A 7,248-nucleotide genomic window follows, 5' to 3' on the forward strand; every position below is an offset into this window, starting at 1 on the left:
GAGAGCATAGGTCTACCTGATAGTTAATTTTATGTGTCAGTTTGGCTGGGCGATGGGGTGCCAGACATTTGGCCAAACATTATTCTGGGTATGTCTGTGAGGATGTTTCTGGATGAGATTAACATTGAATCCATTGACTGGTAAAGCAGATTGCCCTCCCTAATGAAGGTGGGCCTCATCCAATCAGTTGAGGACCTTAATAGATCAAATAGTCTGAGTAAAAAGAAAATCCTTCTGCCTGTTTCATTTGGGACATTGGTCTCTCTCTCTCTTTTTTTGCTTTTGCACTCAGGCTGAAACATTTGCTCTTCTTGGATCTCAAGACTGCTGGTTTTTGGACTAGAACTCACACTATCAGCTCTCCTGGGTCTCCAGCTTGCTGACTACAGGTTTGCATTTCTTAGCCTTCATAAGCATGCAAGCCATTACAAATATACACATAGAGAATGGTGAAGCTGACAGTGGAGACGATTAAGCAGTTGACTCAGGGTACCAACTACCATGTGGGATTGCAAGCTGGACCTCTGTGGATATAAAATTCCTGTCACTGAAAATCTGGTTATGACCTTAGACCTCTTTGATGCTATTGATTTTTCAGACAATGAAATCAGGACATGGGATGGTTTTTCATAGTTGAGGAGACTTTGAAAACGTTATTGGTGAACAACCAAATACGTGGCATTGGTGAGGGACTTGCTCAGGCTCTGTTCTGTCTGGTGGAACTCATTCTCCCCAACAATGGTCTTGTGGAACTGGGTGATATAGACCTTTTAGCATCTCTGAGACCACTGACTTAACTGAGTATCCTAAGAAATCCTATAACAACTAAGAAACGTTACAGGTTGTATGTAATTTATCAAGTACTACAAGTCAGAGTACTGAGTTTCCACAAGGTGAAACTGAAAGAATGTCAGGGAACAGAGAAAACATTCAAGGGCAAAGGAGGTGCACAAATTGCAAAGGATATTGCCAAGAGAAGCAAAACGTTCAATCAAGGTGCTGGTTTGCCAACTGACTAAAAGAAAGGTGGCCAATGTCCAGGGGATGTAGAAGCGATGAAGGCTGCCATAGCAGCCCTGGCCAGTGTGGCTCAGTTGTTTGGAGCATCATCTCCTAAACCGAAGAGTAAGGTTGGATTCCCTGTCCTGGCACATGACTGGATTGCAGGTTTGGTCCCCAGTCTAGGCACATTTGAGAAGCCACCGATTAATGGTTATCTCGCTCTCTCTTTCCCTCTCTTCTCTGCTCTCTAAAATCAACAAGCATGTCCTCCAATGAGGATTTAAAAAAACAACACCATAGCAAACACATCAACTCTGGCTTCAGGGGAATGGCTAAAGCGCTTGCTGCAGTCAGGTCAGGTACGTGGCAGGGAACACAGATCAGGCCTCACCCATGATGGGGAAGAGGAGAAGGAAGAATACATGGTCACAAATGGGCCCTGAGCAGTGTGGCCTGAGTATCCATAGGATACATGATGTGTCTACTTGGGACAGTCCTGCTTTTTGACCATGGAATAATAATAGCCTTGTCTGTGGCAGCAAAGAGGACTTCACACGCATTGCTGAAATTCTTTAAACTGCCGATGGTACTTTTGTTATTTAAATGTTGAGATCTAAATGCCCGTTTCCCACAAAAAGTAAACATAAATGAGACTCACTGTGCTGCCCACTGCCCCCTCCCCTACTATCATTCTACATATATTGTTTCTATAATTTCTTATTGGTACTATTTCTCTGGAGAACCCTGATACAATAGCTAAAATTGAAAAGATAAAAAGATACAATGCTAGGTATTAGCAAGGATGTTCAGTAAATACATTTTTATACATTGGGTGAGAGTAGAAAATGGCATAACCACTTTGAAATACAATTTTTGACAGAGTTCTTTATAAAGTTAAACACACTTAACATACAGCTCAGTAATTATAATTTTTGGTATTTACCAAAAATAAATGAACATATATGCCCACATAAAGACTTGTACACAAATATTCATAGCAGCTTTATTCAGAATAACCAAACATGAGAAACAACCTGAATGTCTATCAATAAGTGAGTCGATAAAAACATCGTGATATAGATAAAATAGAACACCTTTCAGCGGTGGAAAGAAACAAACTACATAGAGCAATGTAGGTAAATTTCAACAGTGATACTGGTTCATACAGCATGATTGAAGAAAGATTGGAAAAGGCCGTGTGTATATACGCAGATATATACATTGTCAAAACTCATCAGGTTGTACACTTAGAAATGTATAAGATGTTATTTTATGTGTATTATGCCTGCATACAGTTGATTTGAAAAAAAGAAATGTCAAGGAACAGTTTTGGATTTTATAAAATCACATTTTTTCCATCGCTCTAGTTTTTGTTTAGGAAAGAATAATATCAATGTTTAAAATCAATCAAAAGTTTTGTTATTTCTGCCTCTAGTAATGAGAAATTGTGTCACATCAGTGTGGGAAAATCTTTCTTAAATGCCTTTTTATATTACATGTCAAAGGAATAATATTTATTAAACATAACTGATGTTTCCATTGTACCACACACAAAACCACTTCCTAGCTTATCACCAATTCTAATAGTCTGAGTCTGCAGACTCACAGTGTGAGCTGCTTTCCTTGATGTGAAAGCTAAACAGCTGTCATATCACAAACCATACATCGGAAGTTTTAAGTATGTCTCATTTTCCAAGGTTTACAATCGAGGTTTATAATGTTCAGTAAAAAAAAAAGTTTATAAAACTAGTCTAAAAAATAGTCTATAAGTTTTCCCATAGCAAAATCGGTCAGTCAGTAAGGAGTATAATTGTGTAAACAACAACAAAAATTTTGTGAGTCCAAAAGAGGGACCTGGCTGGTGTACCTCAGTGGATTGAGTACGGGCTGCGAACCAAAGCATCGCAGGATCGATTCCCAGCCAGGGTACATGTCTGGGTTGCAGGCCAGGGCCCCCAGCAACCGCACATTGATGTTTCTCTCTCTCTCTCTCTCTCTTTCTCCCTCTCTTCCCTCTCTAAAAATAAATAAATAAAATCTAAAAAAAAAAAAAACAAAAGCGAGAAAACTCACAGCTAGAAAATCCTCTTCAACTGTGGAAGGGATAAGAAGTGGCCAAGGAAACGTTTTTGATGTCCTAATGGACATTTATGTTTTTCAATTTTTTTTTACCATTATATAGAGTAAGAAATATATTTTTAACCTGACAAACATATATTTGTATATGAGTGTCTTCAGTTCTCACATACCTACATATGGACAAGTTTCATGAATTAATTATTTCTCTTCCTCTACCCAAGAGCACTCTGATATTTTCTATTTCATATAAGTAAAAATGCTGGTTGACTAAAGTTTGATCAGCACTACTCTAGCTTTGAAAGTTGATTTGAAATTCCTTCAAAATGTAAACCAGAAGAAATAGCAGCAGGAGAGAATTCAGGAAAATTGAAGAAAAACATTCTGGAATGTAATTAATAATAGTTGGGTCTTGGAATTGATGGTCAGGGAATGTCCCAAGCATCTTTAGAAGAACAATTGACAATTATTTGTTTAGGATAATTTTTAGTTATGGATTTATCAAATATGTAGAGGAAATAAATGACATTCTAAGTTGCTTTAAGTTCTAAAAATATTCTACAACTTCCATTTATTTAGTAATTCTTGATGAATAGCTAATTCTGCTTTTTAATTATTTCCTAGTGATTACCATTATAGTTGGTTTTGTTGTTGTTTCAGAATTGTATTTTCCCTTGATTTTATTCATTTTATCTTTGATAAAACTCATTATGTGAATGTTCACTTTTTAAAAAAAGATTTGATTTATTTATTTTTAGACAGAGGGGAAAGTTGGGAGAAGGAGAGGGAGAAAAACATTAATCTGTGGTTGCCTTTCACATGCTCCCAACTGGGGACCTGGCCTGCAACCCAGGCATGTGCCCTGACTGGGAATTGAACCATTGACCCTTTGGTTCACAGGTTGGCACTCAGTCCACTGAGCCACACCAGCCAGGCCTGAATGTTCACTTTTAAACAAGAGTTTTATAACAGATTCTATAAGAGCATAAGGCACACACATATTAATCATTAATACTAAAATTAAAAAGTTAACAAAATATAGGATTTTTATTTGAATCATTATATATACAATTTGGTTTAAAAAATTAAAATGTATTAGAAAGAGTCTAATTTTTAATTAAAGAATTGATGTTTAAAGATATTTTGCCCATGGTCTACATTTGTGTCACTTTACTTTTTTTATTTTCTTTTTTATGTTATGATACTTTCAGTGCCCTCAGTAGCCATGCCTATAAATTTATCATAAACTGCATGAGACCTATTAAAAACCACTTTCATATTCTAAACCACGCTCACGTCCAAACACATGGTTTGATATAATACTCATGACTTTTCCCAATGGTACATTATTGCCTTTGGATAAAACATATTTTTTTAAAAAATAAATATCCCTGACTTGCTATCTATTTGGAAATATATTAGTTATTATAAGGTAATAGTCTTTTCCATCCAATGCTAATAGTTCACATAATTTCATGAATTAGAGCTTGTGTAGTAAATTTGAGCCTTGTTTTACATAGCCATAAAATTGATAAAATTAAATTCAAGGGCATTCAAAACAAGTGAGGGCTCCTCTCAGAAAACTAAAGTGATAATTCAAAAATGGCCCAGATCCTCATATCAATCATTCAGAATGGGGTGGTGACAACCACTGAGTCCTGTCAACATTTTAGAGGTGAGATCGGGACAGTAGAAGTCAAGTCACGGGTGTTCCCGGCTGGCTAAATAATGTGCATCATTATCATTTCCAGGTACAATGTCCCGATTCCTCCCTGAGAAAAATATCAGTTGCATTCTTCCTTTAGTTTTTAAGAGAAGATTATGAATGAGTGATTTGATTCCCCCCTCCCCAATTAAATAACTCTGTTTCTTCCATTCCATCTCAGGATGGAACAAGTAGAAATCTAGGAAGAAAATCTATTTTGAGGTTATTGTAGAGGTAGGTAAATTTGTCCTTTCATATTTTAAGTTTGAAAAATAGGTAGAAAAATAGATTTTAAAAATGCAAAGATTACCTGGCTGGTGTGGCTCAGTGGATTGAGTGGGTGTGGTGAACCAAAGTGTAGTGAGTTTGATTCCCAGTCAGTGCACATGTCTGGGTTGTAGGTCTCCTGTAGGGGGTGGTCAAGAGGCAACCACACATCAATGTTTCTCTCCCTATCTTTCTCTCTCCCTTCTCCTCTCTCCAAAAGTAAGTGAAATTTTTTTTAAAAATGCAAAGATTATACAGACATTTTACCAGACAAGATAAAGGGCAACTAAACATATAGAAAGATGTTCAACATCATAAACTATTTGGCCACTGCCAGCTGAAATAACAATGGGATACACCCCTATTAGAATAGTCAAAATCCACAACACTGAAAGCACTGAATGCTTGTGAGATTGTGAAACAATAGGAACTCTCATTCATTGTTGGTGGGAATGCAAAATGGTCCAGTCCTTTTGGAAGACAGTTTGGCAGTTTTTTACAAAATTATACATACTCTTACCATAGGATCCAGCAGCGATGTTCTTGTTACCAGGGGCTCCAGCAGATATGATCCCCTCTGGTCCCTGGGTGGACAGAACTCCTACGTGACCTTGGTTAGTAGGGACAAGGCTGGAATGAGGGTCTAGTTCAGGGTTTTCAGTGGGGTCCTGATAATGCAGAGAACAAAGTGAAATAAACATTGCAGGAAGAGTCACTTCAAATGGAGTCAGGAGGCCACTGAGGAAGGGAGATCTGTGCACATCTTGTGCTCCAGTTCTCAGAGCATCCTCTTGTTGCTAAACTCAGCTCAAAACTGAGCCATAAACTTTCTGGAGCAATAACTGCTGCGTGGAAATATAGGGACTTTATTTCCTTCCTTGTAGTTTTCACTTCTCTCATTTGCATGCTGGAACTAACCACTTTCTGTTAACCTAGCCAGCATCCTTCATTTGAATGAAGAACCTAAGTGGAAACTGCACTCGTGGTTTTTGCCTTTGTAAACCCTGCCTTTCTCTATGGAGAGCAATTTGGGTTGCTACCTGAATCTGCATACCACTGATTGTAATATTTTTTTTGCTCAAATAAATGCTTTTTGTTCTTTATTATGGCTTAAACCCCTCCTTTGGTTAAGAGTCCACAGATGGCAGGCCTGATACCAGGTACACAGATGGGTGTTTCTCCTGCTGGATCACTGGTCAGGTTACTGTGTGGACCAGACTCAATCGGGACTGCAGCTTAGCATGGCTGCAGTCAAATCACAGGGTTGCGTCAGGGTCCACAGATGAGAACAAGGTCTGCAGGCCTGCCCCTGGGAGTGAGGATGGGCATGCGTCTTGTGGGGTTCTTAGGTGGGCAGGACTACTCTCAGACCATGACTGAGTGGAGTTGGAGTTTGGTCACAGAGCTGAATTAGGATCTGCAATTGAACCGATGTTGGTAGACGTGATTTTGGGGGTAAGTAAGGAGAAGCTTGTTCCCTCAGGACCCCTGAGTCCTGGGTGATCAGGACTGTTCTTGAATAGAGCTGGAGCCAAGTCACAGCACCATTTCAGAATCCATGATCAGATCAAAAGCAGCAGGCTTGCCTCCAATGTCACTAACAGGCATGTCTCCTTTCCGGTCCTCAATAGGACCACAGCTTAGGGGGCCTGAAATCGGTTTATAGCGCACTTCAGTGTCCACAGTCAGGACTGAATTGTGCAGGCCTGTTACCTGAGGCAAAGGTGCATGTGACTCCCCTTGGGTCCTTTGGCAGATGGTGCTGTCAGTAGGACAAATGGGATGTGGCCGAGTCCACCGAGGGACAGGGCTGTTTCTGCATCTGTAGCTTCGACCTTCGTTGGTGGGGCTTCTGCCTGGTAGTATAAGCCTGCCTTCTCAAAATTGCCCCTCCTTGGTCTTTGACTCCACTGGGGTTTTGCCATTTCTTAACTGGATTCCAAAGCTCCCACAGAGGCACTTTTGTCTGTGGATGGCTTTCAAATTATTGTCCCTAATGTATGATTTAAGCGGGAACCTCCTATTCTACCCTCTTGCTGACATCACCTCTTGGAATGAATTTAATCTTGACAACAAGGGAGGTTTGGGTTTAATATGGTATATTTAGGATTAGCTAACCCAGAGTATTTCATGTAATAGTCAATTCAAAGTATAAATTTTATATCAGAGTGATTTCTACTCTCTCATGATGCCTCTTT

At 39.1% G+C, this 7,248-nt stretch overlaps 1 pseudogene; it reads left to right on the forward strand.

Annotated features, from left to right (window-relative positions):
- Positions 1-446: 446 nt before the first annotated feature.
- On the forward strand, positions 447-1,445 carry LOC123813730 (annotated as a pseudogene).
- The last annotated feature ends 5,803 nt before the right edge of the window (positions 1,446-7,248 follow it).

Source organism: Phyllostomus hastatus, unplaced genomic scaffold (genome assembly GCF_019186645.2).
Source record: "Phyllostomus hastatus isolate PE091 unplaced genomic scaffold, TTU_PhHast_1.1 phas_contig_1, whole genome shotgun sequence".
Classification (NCBI taxonomy): Eukaryota; Metazoa; Chordata; class Mammalia; order Chiroptera; family Phyllostomidae; genus Phyllostomus; species Phyllostomus hastatus.